At 33.6% G+C, this 16,670-nt stretch overlaps 2 long non-coding RNA genes across 2 annotated transcripts in view; one reads left to right on the top strand and one right to left on the bottom strand.

Moving 5' to 3' along the window:
• Window positions 1–14,800, bottom strand: part of LOC141581067 (uncharacterized) — a 59,756-nt gene extending 44,956 nt beyond the window's left edge. Inside the window, exon 1 of the long non-coding RNA XR_012513521.1 lies at window positions 14,612–14,800. This is a non-coding gene — a long non-coding RNA (uncharacterized LOC141581067). The remainder of the gene's footprint in view (window positions 1–14,611) is intronic.
• The window catches only part of LOC141581068 (uncharacterized), a 40,539-nt gene continuing 36,540 nt past the window's right edge, over window positions 12,672–16,670 (top strand). The window contains exon 1 of the long non-coding RNA XR_012513522.1: window positions 12,672–12,931. This is a non-coding gene — a long non-coding RNA (uncharacterized LOC141581068). The remainder of the gene's footprint in view (window positions 12,932–16,670) is intronic.

Raw genomic sequence — 16,670 nt, 5'->3', positions numbered from 1 at the left:
TTCAGTTGATTCATGCTTAAAGGGTCACAAGACAGAAGAGAAGGACTGGTGAGTCCAACCCAGTCTCTAACTAAACTGAAATTTAGTTGTTTATGGAAATTTTAGAAAATGCCAAAAACAATTGAGAGGTGTGAGATTTTCAGATTTCTAAGTACATATTTTTAATTATTGATAGACTCCATTAACCCTAATCCAAGTTTGAGACCGTCTACAGATTTTCTTTTTTAAACCATCAGAACATGAATTACGTTTGTACCCAATGACTTCTCCAGAGCTAACATTCAATAAGCATTTGAGATTGATTATAAAGTGACTACATTGTAACAATTTGATAACACTGTCCCTTGAACTCAGTTTTATCCTTCTGTAAGGATTATTGGTGGCTATATTCATTTGATTGGAAGTCACTGCAGGCTGGACTTCTGTGCTACTGTGAATTGCCTTGTAGCCAAGCTCAGTACATTTACCAAAATACTGTGAAATTATTTTTTAAAGTTGCAGCTGTTTTGGTACATTTTTTGAAACATTAGTTCTATTTAGAGGGAATAGCAGAATTTAACGTGTTGAACAGGTAAAGGAGACAAAAATGGTAAACTGATAAGCCATAGGAATTTTTATATTTAATAAAAGTTTACGTAAGTGGTGTGGAAATGAAAAGTGTATTATCGACACAGGTGAAATCTTATTATGGTGAATTTTGAGAGAGTTTAGTATATAGGAATTTTCAATAAATAAGAAAAACAAATCGAGTTTTCCATTGTGCTTCTGCATGTTTTATTTAAATCTTCCTTGTAACAAAACTTGTTACAGAGGTTTGACCTGCACATCTAAGTATTGATTACTGATGGCAACGTGAGATAGGGCCTGCATTCTTTCTAGGATTAATATGATGTTGCATTTGAGAAATGCTTTATTACTTTGATATTTCCCCCTACCCTGATCGATTATCTTATGTTTTAAGACAAAAAGGGTGGGAAGCCATGAAGCAAAGCAGTTAGATACAGGAGTTAAAAGCCCCTCTAGCCTCTGAGTTCCAATCCTAGCCCTACCCCATAGACATTATAGCATCTTGAGCTTAGGACTTGGCCATCCTGTTTCTAAGTTTCCTCATTTCCAAAATGGGATAATAATGGGAGACTTGCCGCATGGAAATTTTATGAAAATTAGGTGAAATACAAATAGTTCTGTGATTTCCTTGTAGTAAGTACTTAATAAATGAATGTTTCTATTATTATGAGATATAGAGCATGTGCTGTTATGACTGTTCACAGATGAGAAAACTGAGTAACGAAGGGGTTACGTCCATCTGTAGGAAGTCTGATGTTTCTCATTAAAATGAATTGCTCAGCTTTATCCTTAGCAGGACTTCTATCAGAGCTAATGTTTTTAACCAGATGGGTTCATTGTGCATACTGTTTTCCTTGACCCAGTCATTTTTAAGGGGAAGTCCAAGAAATTGAAAGAATTATACTTTTATCACTCTGGATACTATATGAATGTAGATTACTTGCTTCCCTTCCCAGGCCTCAGTTTAATTGTCTTCTTGTAATCTCTAAGGCCCTCTTCTGTTAGAAAATAATGTTATATTATTTCACAAACTAGGTCACTAAATACTTGAATGCTAAGATTTGACTCTCTTAAATACACTACCCTAAATTAAAAGAAAAGGTACCCATATTTTAACATAAATATGTTATGGATTATTTTTTGATAATAATTAGGCACTGATAATTAGTCACTCCTAGGCTAGTTCTTCCTTTTTTTAACATCCCATTTCAAAAAATGTTGGAAGGGAAATTCAAATCCCTAAACTCAACCTAACATTGACAGAAGCTATAAAATTAAATTTTTTCCTACCAAGCCCAAATATAATTATTAATAATGTCCTGTGCATTAATAGGTGCATGTGGTATAAATACATGAATGCCTAATGCAGTGACAAACTACATCCAAATCTAATAAAAGTAAATATTACTAAAATTCTACATGATTTTTATTGCATAATTAATCCCACATTTTCAACTAAGAAACTACTTTTGATGTTTATTAAATATGATCTGCTATTGTATGTCTATGGCTTTTTTTTTTCTTCATTTTTCCTCTGCCTAAAGATTGGGCTTATACAACCAAATATCAGTTGCATAAACTGATATTTCTTTAAAAAAGAAGGATGAAGAAAATCACAGGCAGAGCCAGAGATAGTTTTGATAGACAAACAGATTTTAATATTTGTTTCTAATTGTCTGCTCTATGGCATGATCTAAATAGTTATTGATTAGAACTTCATAAATGAATAAATCAAAATTTGTATAGACTTCAGTAGAAAAAAATATTGTCATTATAAGTATAATTAATTATATTTTAAGTGTATTTTTAATTCATGTTACATTTCTTTTTTAACTCACTTGTAATTTTATTTCTCCATGAACTACCATTACTCATGCTGAACTCTTGATATTTGATTTTTTATTATTATTGCTACTTCTGACATTTGAATCTATAAGTTCAATCTCTTATGTTTTTTTCCTGATGGAATTTCATTATATGTACATCATCATCATAAACCAATTTAAGCCTAAAGCATAGTCTGAATTAGCAAGATAATTGATAACTTATTGTCAGTTATTCAGAAATAAGAAATCTGAGTTAAGTTTGTAATGATAAAATTCAGGGTAAAAGTGTTGGCAAGTCACTCAATGATAAACTTTCCTATAATAAAAAATAATGGTAGTGCTAACTTAAAACATAATAAATTTGATAATACTCTGAGGACATCCATTCCGTAACTTAGTATTAACGTCTAAATCAGCAGTTGGAAAACTCCTGCAGTCATGTCATGTGGTTTCAGTAATAATAGCTAAAATCTATCCTGCGGTGAATCCTTCTTTTCTGAGCTACCCAATGGTTCCATATTATTACAGAATTTGCAGAGAACGATTTCTACTCCAAAAGAATCTTTACAAATAAGTGTCCATGCTGTTTCCTGACTTTACTTGGCTTATCTGTAAAATGCATTATCAGAATTGAATAAGATCCTTTTAAGCTATGTGATTTTACATGATACTTCATAGAGAAAATCAGTGGATTCTGACGAAGAATGCTTTTCAGAAGACACATAAAGGAACCAAGTAAGACTACACTTCAAATAGGATGGACCACTTGGCATATGTATAATATAGAGATTATTTTGAGAGCTAGGAATTTATCAGTTGGCTAATGGTCTCATTTTTAGATAATCATGCAGAGATACATCCTAAGACCTTGGAGATCTACCAGCTCTACAACTCTAGATTACTGGTAAGCAAAGTGAGGTCCAAACAGAGCCACCCAGCTATTGAATAACATGTCTTCTGACTCCTTACCCAGTGCTTTTCTTGTTTGCTATTTTACCATGAGAAACAGACATACTTATTCTGAAAGACAGTTAATGAATTGACCAGAGTTGTGAAGAAGAAAATGTTAAAAGACCCAAATAATAGACACACAGACTGTGTAATTATCTGGAGTAAAGAATATTGGTATCTTTTCAAGTCTAATAAAGGTACAAATGTTCCAGAAAAAGAAAAAAAAAAACATTTAATAAATATTTAGTAAATATATTTCAAGTTCTTTTGGCCAAATTATAAGAAGAAGCCTTCTGAAAGCAGCTTTCCATATTCTTGAATTTCTTTTATGGTAAAAATATGATATCTTTGAATAAATGATTTGGTATACAAAATTCAACTGACTAAAGAATTTTAAATATATTATTGTTAGTAATAGTATGCTCTTTTGAGAAACGGTCTGGTTGAAATCATTGTATCAGCATTTTTATATCCAGGGTAAAAAAATCAAGAGTCACATTTATTGACGGTTATAATATACTCTCTCTGAACCTGAGCAAAAATAGAATCTTTCATATTCACCTGTCTTCATCTTTAGACCATGTTAGCCCAAACATTGCCTGGAGTAAATATTACTAGTGGATACTAATTGTCCAATTTTGAAATAACTTGTAGTTCATAAATGTTACTTGAAGATAGTTTAGGTGGAGAGCAATATCAGTTATCTCATCAGGGTGGTATAGTTGCTTACATCTTTTCCTTTTAGGCATTACAATATTGGCTAAAGTTTTAAACTGCTATAGATATTTCTTGATATATTGCTACCTAAGTAATTTAATTAGTAAGGGAACTATTAATAGGGGACAAATGATTTAAACTCACTTTTCTGTGCCTCTGAAGGTTTTGTCTATAGATTATGTTTAGGATCATACATGACAGGAAAGGCATTCATGCAGATTTCTACCCGCATTAAGAGGTATGTGTGGCAATTCATTACCACATAGTTCATGTAAATCTGCAGTAACACTCTATTCAAATAAGGATCTGGGTTTCATACACTTTTTCAAAGTTGTCTTTGCCCCTTTGTTAAGAAAAATCTAGTTCCCAGAAGCAAACCTTCTAGCAATGCTTTCTCTTTAACTATTATATTGGTGATATTTTCTTGGCAAACCAAAGGCATTTTTTTACAGATTGTTAGAATATTTAAAAATAAGTACCTTACAATATTCTATGAGAGTGTGGCCTATGAAAATTAATATCCATGCCTGAAGCTATCTGTAATACATGCTTTTTTTTCTGAAAACAATAAAATGGGAGAAACGGAAATCATGTTGAAGAATAATATTTTAACCATATTACCAATTCCTTATGTAACATAAAAATAGCTACAATGTAACAGGTTTAATTATAAAGAATCTGAATAAAAGAAAGCATGAGGCATAGTATCTTAATTTCTGCAACCATGAAAGTTAGGTAAAGCAGGTGGAAAGATCTTTTAATTTAAATCTTTAGTCAGCATTACGGTTTTAAACTAAAAATATCTTAATAAGCAGAGTTTCCAATTAATATATTTATTTGAAAACATGTCAATAACTTAAAGACAAATTCAAAAACTAGTTAGGGATTTTATAATTGATACCTCATTCTTTTTATTGTTTCTAATAAGTAGATGATTAAAGTGTAAAAATAGAGACAGGAGGCCGGGCGCGGTGGCTCACGCTTGTAATCCCAGCACTTTGGGAGGCCGAGGCGGGTGGATCACGAGGTCAAGAGATCGAGACCATCCTGGTCAACATGGTGAAACCCCTTCTCTACTAAAAATACAAAAAATTAGCTGGGCATGGTGGCGCGTGCCTGTAATCCCAGCTACTCAGGAGGCTGAGGCAGGAGAATTGCCTGAACCCAGGAGGCGGAGGTTGCGGTGAGCCGAGATCGCGCCATTGCACTCCAGCCTGGGTAACAAGAGCGAAACTCCGTCTCAAAAAAAAAAAAAAAAAAAAAAAAAATAGAGACAGGAAAGATAAGCTGAAAACTATGAGATAGTGATTACTTCCGTAGCCAGAGGGAAATCAGGATATGAAATGAGGATGGGAGACTTCAATTGTACATAGATAGTTCTTTTTAAAATAATTTGTGGTAAGTATAGCAAGTTATTAAAAATTATAAATCTTAGTGGCAGAAACATAGATATGTATATTATATTGCTTTTACTTTTCTGCGTAGTTTAAAATATTGAAAAATTTAAAATGAAGTTTTGTTCTGTGTTTTAAAATTCTTGCTAAAAGAAACGTTTACGTATTAATTCTCCAGTGAAATTTTAAAACCAACCTTTTCCTCAAGTTAGATATTTAATTGTCTTCACAATTCAAAAGCATGTGTTTAAAATACTTGAATTTATAAAATTTGGATAATTCTCTGCTAAACAAAGCACTTAGCAGAAAAATAAAATAAAATTCTAAATATATTTAATGTAGTCTTATACTTGGATAACTTTATTTACCCTTTTTATGTTTACATAGTTAATATTGAGTCATTTGATATGTTTTATGCATGGTATCTATAATATTGTATTTTACAGGAGTACACATGGTTTGTTAGAAATATCTATTAATATGTATAAATGGATTTTCATTCATATTTATCAAACACCATGTAAATACATAAATATATTTTATAAAATGTTTTAGTAAAAATTGTTTAGTAAAAACACTACTTTGTGTATTCATATCTTATAATTTTTACAACTAAAATTAATCCTTTAAACAAATACAAGCCTGGAATAGAAGAGCATTATTTATTACTAAAAGTGTATGTGCAAAAATGTAGAGGAAATAATTACATGAAGTTTTCTATGTCCCCCTCAAAGTAAAGTAGCTTAAATATAAATCACTATTTTAGATATATTGTTAGAACAATTCATTCTAACAACAAATATACTAATCTGGTTTAAATGTAAGTTGCACTTGAACAATCTTAGTTATATCTTGAAGAAGAGCAATATGCACTGTTTATTAATTTTCAAAGGAAATGGATCTAAGTTTCTGAGTTTTTAAACTTTTTAATAAAACTTTTACTATTTTTAAACTTTTTAATAAAAATTTGAGCATCATAACTACTGGATTATTTGCCACATTCAACACTCTCCATCCACAAATTTAAAGTTTGCACATAGTGTCTAATAATGGCCAAGCACTTGCAAAAATGTTGCACCTGGGACAGGGAGGAGTGAGAAGGGCAAAGGTCAAAACCAGGCCTTAATAAGCATTGACTAAATAGACTTTAGACTCAGTGAAAAGTCCAGACGACCCCTGCAGCGTCATCTTACAGCTCTGATTTTCCTCTTTTCAACATGTAGTATAATCCATAAATACAACCAAATCACTAGCAGCTTAGTCTTTGGTTTGCTTTTTATCTTCCAGAGTTTCCCCCCACCACCCCCTTCACAAAGATTTGAAAAATTAACCCCTTTCTGTCCTCAGACTAACGGAAGAATGAATTTCCTCATAGTCACTGTTGTCAGCTTAAATCGTTAACTCTTTTCAGGGCAAGAGGCAATTTGTAAAGTGGTTCATAATCACCGCAATAGTGATTGAGTGTTTCATTTTCTCCCAATGTATTTTGAATAATGTCCTGATAGATAACTAACAGTAACAAGCCAATCAAACAATTATACAAATCAGTGAATGATGTTTCTTTTATGAATGTTTTTAAAGCGATATAATTAAATTAATACTTAAAACCTTACGAGGAATTTTTACTTCTGTTTTCCCCATCACACAGTGGTTGTATTTTCTTGAGTTTCTAGATAATTCATAGGTACGATAAAAATGTCTATAATCAATTTTTGACATATTCTCCTAATTTCAGATTACTTGATACAGTTTATACCCTGATATTCTTATTTACATAGTCCCCTCTTTCCATACTTGTGTTTTGTTTTTCTAGTCCAACAATTGTTAAAGGAGAAGTTAGTTCCTTTAAGTTAAAACAGTAATTTCCCTACAGGAAATATATCGAATCAAGTATGAACCGCAAGAATGAATCGAGCATCTGCTTCAAGTGCTTTAGTTGAGAGAAGCCTTCCACTCTGAAGTGGGCACACTTCATGAACCAGAAGTGAGAGCTGCCCAATCAGATTCAGGGTAATCATATTATTCTGTCTACAACACTGCAGATTTTCAGAATGCCAAAGACATCTGCGTCTGTCCCTACATTTATCCTTTTGATGTCATGTCTACCCTGTTAACCCTGGTTCCCTTATAGTTAAAAGTATGGATTTTTAGAACAAAAATTTAAGAAGACAGCTCTGTGTGTGAAACATAAACAGCACAATGAAGGGTGAGGTCCTAACTAAGCAGAAATGACTGGGAACGTAACAAACTGGGTGGAAGTTCAAAGTGTGCTATAGTCTGAAGAAGGACCCTTTGGAAAGGGCATGAAAACAGATAGAAATAGTGTCCCTGGAGAGTTAAAAGAGGCCTGGGTTTCTCAGGGATTCCTGTCCCCAACTGATTGTCACAGTCTTAGAGAACAGGAAAGAGGATATAGCAAGGGGCAGACATTTTGCACGATTGCAAAGCTTCCCTAACTGACCTTATTTTTTTAATGCCCTATTTAATTTTATTCTGTTCACCTGCAGAATCAGGATACGTGAAAACAAACAGAGCGGTAAATCTCAACCACGACCCCACACAAATAAAAGTACAAAAACTTATTTCAAAGATTAGTAAAAAGCGTCTTATTTTATGTTATATTTATGATTGTCTATAATCTTGCAGAAGTCAAGCCTATTTTTCTAGAATAACATGGAAAAGGAGAAAATGGAAGTAGTTCAGTGTTCTATTCCTTATTTAAACCTCTGTTCAGATCATCTTAGCTTCAACCATCTGAAATTATAACACCAATGTAATTTTGCTGTTTTTTCCTAAGACCCTATATCCATCACCTCCAATCTACAAAGTTAGATTCAACACTATTAAAATGTATAGTTTTAAAAGTAAAGCTAAGCTAGAAATATGTATAATTTAATACTTTTATGCTTGGGGTTCTTGTTTATGCTGCGTTTAATTTCTTAAGTTTCTAAAAATACTGTATTTATTTGGGGCTGGAAAACAAGAATTGGCTAAATCACTGCCCTTAATTCCTTAATGGGTTTTTATAATTCATAAATAGATGTGAAAATCATCAAATATTGGAAAATTCTTATATTTTGGAAGCACAAATTGACTTGCACTATAGATATGAAATTTATTCCCTATATATAGAATGAATATATATACACACACACACACACACACACACATATATATATATATAAGATAATCTCAGATATTTAATTTTATATGTTTGTAAAGAATTGACTTCGTATATTGGTGGCTTAGAACAGGCCTTTGTATTTGTGAATCACATGAACAAATATAGTTCAGTTTTCTCTGAAATTATGGCTTAAAAACATTCTAATTGTTCTTATCATTCATAAGACTTGCATTTTTCAAAACATGGCTTTTGATAATTAGGCATCACATATTTTTGACAACTAATTGATTTGCTTAAGATATAAGTTACCTGAAGAAGAGTGAGCAAAGAACACCAGATCAAACAGAGTGTTGCTGTGAGTTCACCTCAACACTTTTCAATAACATTGATAATTAATTTGGAGTTCTTATTTCTATTATATATTTTTAAAATATACACCTTTGCTTCATGGTTTTTTCCTATCTTTATTAGGCAAACAAATGTCAATATATCCAGATAACTTGTATTCATCTAACATTTTCACCATTTGAATAAATAATGTTTTTTTGAAAAGAATTTGACTCTTTGCAGTAACAAATAAATTAAAAAGATAAATATTTGAGTCAAGAATTTCTCAAAAAGAAAAAAAAATCTGGGAACTTAAATGCCCATTTTTAATACATATGTAATTCCCTGAGCTATACTGAATATGGAGATCACCGTCTAGTCTTGATATTTTTTTACTGGTCCAAGTTCAAATAAAATTTACATAAAGATATTTTTCTTCATAAAATGACTATACACATAACAAACAAAGAATTTTAGAGAGTGAATATTTTCGTGGTAAATTTTAAAAGCCTATGTGTCTTTCAAAGATAATATTTTTTAGTTGACAAGAAAAATTTAGTACAATCATTCTTTCATCTTAGTTCAACCAATATTTTATTTTTTAACCAATAAAGTGCTTACCAGACAGTTGAAACTGTGCAAGCGAATAATAACTTTAAAAAAATTGCTTGTGATAAAATGATAGAAAAAAACAACTCAAATAATTTTCATTGAGGATTAATCTTAGAGCTATATTAATATTAATAAAAATTAAATGCTTTTGATTAATCCAGATTGGCTTGTAAGGGTAAACACAAAGACAGAACTGAGGCAGTGAGCCTCACAATGCCTCCACTGATTTCTCTACTGGCCCTTCCTCTGCACATGGTCAATTAGAATTGAAAATCCTGTGCTGATTTCATTCGCTGGAATTTTTAAGCAGGTCAGGAAGAAAGATGTTATTGAAAAGAAAAGTCTCATCTAAATAAGAAAGGAGCACGTGGCCATCTGGTCTTAGCTATACATATAAAAAGTTATTTCAGCTGAACTGCAGGCTTGATGTTTAAAAAGATGTGCCAAAAATCAAACCAAAATCTGTTTACGGTAAAATATCCCAAATGTTTCTTTTTAAACTTTCAAATATGCAATACACAGTTCATTTCCTATCTGTGATTCATGAGCCCATTTGACCCCAGCGCCTCACTGAGCTTCACTGAGTTTTACTCAGTAGAACATTCAATCATTTTTGGAACACTTTTCCTTCATAGAGTGTCAACAAGACACTGGATCTTGTAAAAATTGTGAAAATAACTTTGATAGTTTTCACTCAAATTGATTTTGAGTATTGTCTTCATGTAGGATTGCAAGAATAACATTTGAGACATGAAGCAGCCAAACCAGTTTCCCTTCTTTTCACATGGTGACTTGAGGTTCTTGTGCGTTCTCTGCACAGTGCTCAGGCATCTACTCACAATAATTTCAAGCCCTATGCCTAAAGGCTAAGTTAAAAAAAAAAATTATCTTTTCATGTGGAGAAATGATAAGTGTTGAGTCTTCTTTTAGAAATCATTTTCATGGTAGTAAGAAACAGAGATGGTTTTAAAACAACATTTTATGCTGTTCATCAAATTAGAGTCATATCTTTTGATACTATTTTTTGACATGAGGTATTTGCAGTAATTATAACATCAATACATTAATTCGTTTAGTATCTGATAATGCCCTTCTGTTAGTATAGATGTAGCTAGTTGAGGTCGCAATCTAAATTGTATCATATTGAAATACATTAATAGTCTTCAAAAACTCTTATAATAAAGTGACAACAATTATTTTGGGTCAGAAGACTATATTCAAATACATCATATATACATTAAATACACTACATGCATGTAAGAGACATACATGATCATAATATCAACACAGGCTAAACAAGGATGTGGATTTAAGCTAAGTCTTCAGATAAATAATTGGATTAAGAATATTCTAATATATGAAACAAAATAGTCTTGACATATCCTTGAAATAAACCATCCATTTGTTGTTTTATACATCTGCTATGTTTGTTCTGCCATTTCAAATAAATCATTGCCATTGTGTAAGAAGAATAAACTGTACTATAGTAAATTGTTCCTTCCCCGTTATGCTCTGAAAAACCATTTGTTCTTGAATTGGCGTTACGTAGTTCAACTATTTCAATCAAGTCCATTATCTTCTTGGCTTTGAAAGATGCCTTTTCAGTAACCTGTATCCCCAATGGGCAATGTCATGTATTGTTTTTTGAAAGTAGGTAAAATTTAAATACCAATATTTGTTCATTTAATCTTTGGTAAAGAAATTATATAATTAATAATCAGTCTTCTGCTATATGTTGGAAGAACTGTTTATGTAGAGTCAGGCCAAGAATTTCTTAAAGAAGTTATTTATTAGCTCATAATGGAGACTTACTCCATAGAATGTCGTCTAACTTATGTTGCTTGCTTTCTCTAAGTACAAAATGTGTCAGTTACATGTGTTTTTCTTAACGAAAGCTATATACTTTTCTTAACAATGGTAACATGAAAGCAGAAAAAGAACAAATATTTTTCATGTCTTTTAAAACAATATATTGGCAAAATGAACCTTATATTTGCTGACGTATACATAGTGCTGTTTATGCACATAGGCTTTGAAAACCCTTTCAGATTAATCGCTCCTTAGAATGCAAGAATGAAGAAGTATTAACAGTAAATTGCAAAATTTAAAAAATTATGTATCAGATACTTGGTGTATAAAAACTCATGAGTATAGCAGTCATTGTATTCTAATGAAGATCAATTTAAATTACATATCAAAACTTAGTAGTTAAAGGGCAGTATGTATACAGAATTGTTCTATATATATACATCTCTAATCTGGCAATATGTTTTGGTAAAATTATTAAACTTTCTTTACTTGAAATAAAATAATGTACTTACATGTGTACATTAATAAAAATCTGAGCACATGTTTGGTGAGTAACTATACAGTGTAAGACCCATAAAACAGACTTGAAAATAAATCCAAACACTGTACTAGTTCACACAAAAGTTAATTCAACTATATCTAATCCAGAGATATACCCTTATAAAAGCACATGAGAGAGAATTAGCTCTAAATCAATGGTGTAAAATTATTCTTTCCTTAAGAAATAAATTAAAAGTAAAAAGGATTTGTTACCAAATATTAAGTAGCAAATACAAAACACCAAATCATCATAAATCACAGTATTGTAGCATTTTTATCCAACTTGATTTCAAAATGCTCACCATTTCTACATCCTATTCATATCATTGTAATTCAGCCACCTTTCAAATGTTCAACCAGCATATTAACAAGGCTTCCTAGAACCAGGAAACTCTGTCTGACTACATATTTCTTGATAAACATACCCATCCTGCCCCATAAACACATCTTCGAAAGAAAGATAGCTGCAAATAAAATAGTCCTTTCCTGTGGGTGTCGGTTAACCCCATGAGCACGTGAACTTCCTATGGGCACACACCCAACAGACATTAGCGATTAGGTGACTGAAAATGTTGCCCGCAAAGGCGAAATTTTATACACGATGACATCACCAGCTAACCTGGATTTCTCTGTGATATAATGATATAATTGCCTGTTTGAGTGTGTGCATCTTAAGCTACAGAGAGAAAAAGAGAGAGAGAGAGAGAGAGTGTGTGTGTGTGAGAGAGAGAGAGAGAGAGAGAGAGGAGAGAGAGATGCTTAAAGAACAGCATTATCAGAAATGGTATATAACCTTCTGCAAGGTTTGCAGGAATCTTCTAACAGACCTTTGACTTTTTCCAGATTTCATGCAGCCTAAGTTCATTCAAAAATGCATTCCCCACACAAACAAATTACGTGATGTTTAGTTGGCATACTGTTAGTCCTAAAACATTCTGATAGGATCTGTTGAGATGAGATCTCTACACCAAATGAGGCATGTGCATCTGTATGATCTGCTGCGGGAGTGTTGCAAAGTCCCTCGAGACCTGCCTTTGAATGGGGAAGACGTCTTGGTTTCAAAGGTAATGAAAGGGTTAAAAATTGAGGCTGTCTAGGGTAAGAGAAAGGGGATATTGTTGTCTTTAATCTTTCCGCAGTATGTGTAAGACTTCCATCCCGGATCTGCACATAGCAGAGGAATAGGCTCGGCATGCATCGCGTGCAAGCTCCTTGATTGTAGAAGGAAAAAAAAAATCTGGCTGGAGTCCAGACAGGCTGGAGCTCTGTTGATCATTATGTCTAGCCTTCAGGTGTCTCAGCACACAGTGGGCGGCGGTGGGGGAGGTGTAGATAACATGAGGGCAGACAAAGAAAAAAAACGGTGTATTTTTATAAGATTATGTGAAAATTTGTGTGTATTTTCAAGTCCTCCTTAAGAAAATGAATCCGAACGTCTTGGACTTTTATAATTAGAACACTGGCTCGGCTCTGGCAGCTCTCTTTAAGCCATAATTAGTTATGTCTGGAGCCTTTGAATAATTCCTTTCAATAATTGATGGGGTTAATATTCTCTTTTAAAAATGAGGAGGATGATGTTTTTCACAAACTCTTTTTGTTGGAGGCTTTGTCATTCAAAATCTTCATCAGTCAGAATCACATTGATGTGATTTGCCTTTTAATTTCTTATAAGACTTAGCTTATAACTTTTTAAGGATTTGGACGATTCTAGAAGTAAAGGCATAACGCATTGCTAGATTACTCTAGCTGAATAGAAAAAGAAGGCAGTAATACAGGAACATTCTGTCCATTTGTTTTCAATTGTTTTATAAATTAAAAAACTGCATCGTATGTTGCTTCTGTTTGAAACTCCACCGAAAAACCTTACTAAGAATGTAAGGAACTTAGATGCTAATCATGTCTTTTGCTGGCTAGTCAGAAGAAATGCCAAATTATTTTATTCTTCAAGCATTCTTCTATAAAGAAGCTTCCGCATGCTTCCTCCCCACCCCCACATCCTCAAACCCTATTAGGAATTAAAAAAAAAAAAATCTTTATACATGGAAGACTAGATCCTGAGACAGAAAGCTGTCTTTTCCTTTTCTCTTTACACTGGCCACTTTCAGGCGCCTTCACTTCTGCTGGGACTTTATTTCACATTTTGTGGACTACGACACGGAAACCAGTTCGGTCTCTATCCTGATTATAAAATAAAAGTGGTGGTTAAAAAAAAAAAATGTATAAAGAAAGCCCTGGCTTGAAGCCATTGTTCAGGTTTTAAGAGCTATTTGCCCCCAAGTGTCTTTGCAGTCTTTCATAGCTAATTATAATAACTGTCAGATGTCTGAAGTCCACGGTGCCCTTGTCAGTGGAGTCAGCAAAGTTTGTCTTTTATTTTTTTTGGGGGGGGGGGGGAACAGAGCAAATCTGATTAGACATAAAGAGCAAAAAGAAGTGAACTAAGTATATATGCGTGTGCCTTCATTTTTTTCTTATGAACAAAGCAGCACACTAGAGCAATGTTCCCGTGTTCCGGCGTCCAGCCTCCTACAGTCACTCTTTGGAATGCCTGACTTTTATTTTTAATTCTTTATCCTTAACAGAATAAGGTATGCAACAATTGTCCCTGGTATATTTTCCTGCCAGCTGAATACCCTTCAATATACACATAAAAGAGCGCCCCGAAGTAATCTTTAAATATCGGATGCTTCTGACATAAAACTATTTTTAATCAGGACGCTTGACGGAAAGAAATGTATACTTACAGTTTCAAAATGGTCATTTGCTCTAGTTCCTTGTCCGCAGAGGCAGAGCAGAGGCTTTTGCCAGCCTGTCCACGATGCAGGTGCAGAATCCCTGTTTTCATGCCGGAGGAAGGTAGAAAGTGCTTTATAAAGTCGCTCAGAACTCAGCCCCTGGTGCTCAGACATCCCTTGCTCCTGTTCTGAATTGAACTAAATTACAGCCCATGTGAAAGACAGGGGCAGTGAGTCATGTGAGAGATACACGGCTATCCTATTGGCCACAAAGACATAGCTTAGGCATTCTGCCTTTTCCACCATTGGTGAATAGTTAAAACTGAAAGCATGTAGATCCCCCTCTGGAGCTCATTTGTCCTTTATGTGTGGAAGAATGACTGTAGGATTTTACAGTGACAGAATTAGTTAAGAAAGGGACTGAAGTCATCCTTCACAGAGACTGGTAGGAGGTGATTGGAAGCTCAGCTTTTTTAAGATTTCTTTTTTCTTTTTACCCCCCTGCCCTGCAGTTTTGTCTATGATTTCCTTGTCTGCTGTCAGAAACATGTTTTTTATGGTTTTTTTCCTCCCTTCAGTTAACTTTGGAAGTGACAGAAAGTAAATTATCATCATATTCCTTTGTGGAACTGTCATATTTTGAAGCACAAAATCAATTATTTTCAATGATGCATTTTCAAATTTTATTTTTATGTTTACAGAGACTTTATTGCAGTTCAAAACTAGCAAACGAAATTGTTCATTAGTAACACCCAAAACAGAATTAACTTTTGAGTAGTTATTACATTTTGGAGAAAGGAGGGGTAGAAATAACTCCAGAAAATAATAAAAGGAGGGGTAGAAACAACTCTGGAAAATAATAAGGGGTTTTAACTAAGCAGGGATAAAGAAAAAAATATATTTCTCCATCAAAGCCATCCTTTAATTTACCACTGTAGGTAAGGCAGAATGTCCAGAAAACTGCCAGTCAGATGGTATTTTTCAGTTATGCTTGGATTCTTTAATTCACCTGATTCCTTAAAATTTTTTAAGTGTGTTTGTAAAGATTTGGAAGTTGTAAATTACCTTTGAAATCATCGAATCCCACATTCCCTATGTTAAAGGTGAAGAAGGTAGCCTCAGACAGGACACTCTTCATAACACCGATCCAGAGTTATGCAAAATAAATGAAGGACACATTGAAATAAATGTTAGTTTACTCTGCCTTACGTACCTACTAAAAGCCAGTTGCCTTCTCATTTCATTCAATAATTGTACAACCCATAGAATAAGTTTGACTACTTTTGTTTCTCCTCGGTAGAAACAGACTCAGATGTCTTACTACCATGGCAGTGCTTGGATTTGAACCCATGTGGCTGATTTCACGCCTATTTTTTCCAACTTGGTATGTGTCCTTCCAAAGTAATGATGGGTATTACGTGTAGGTTCCTTCCTACTGTAGGGCAAGTCATGTGCAAAACCCTTTAGAGCACCTCGTTCAATCCTCACAGCTATTAACGAGTCAGTTATTCTGTTACGCCCAGTTCATAGATGAGGAAATGAGGTGTATACTACTCAGTATTATATAGGTGGTATTTGGTAGCATGTGATTCAAACCAACTCTTATCTGTTTTAGACACCATATGGATTCTCATCACAGTGCTGAATAAGGCTTTTTTTTTTTTTTTTGGTCTAATATGTTGGAATATTTTGGCGTAAATATGGAATATTCACTGTGGTCAAGCCAACATCTGAGTCTATTTGGTTCAGACCCAGATCAGACCATTAAGTGACCCAAACGGAACTGGAAATAGGTGTCAGAGGAGCAGTCATGGAACCATATTGATCTAGAGGGTCTACAGGTAGCTTCACACAGGGTTTTGCAATTATAGGAGCTTCCACATCAGTTGAAGGGGCGCACTCTCTCAGAACCTCAGCCTGGGTCTTCAGGAGTCCTACTGCTGGTTCAAAATCTGAAACCCATTGTTTAGTAGAGTACATACTGGACCCTTTCAAAAATAGTGTCAAAAATTCCATTTCAGCCGGATATCAAGAGCCACCAGGGAGTTTCCTGAATTGTACCCCTCTT

This window comes from Saimiri boliviensis, chromosome 14, assembly GCF_048565385.1.
Source record: "Saimiri boliviensis isolate mSaiBol1 chromosome 14, mSaiBol1.pri, whole genome shotgun sequence".
Classification (NCBI taxonomy): domain Eukaryota; kingdom Metazoa; phylum Chordata; class Mammalia; order Primates; family Cebidae; genus Saimiri; species Saimiri boliviensis.
The sequence above is the reverse complement of the archived record's forward strand: the minus strand, read 5'-3'. Positions and strand labels throughout refer to the sequence as shown.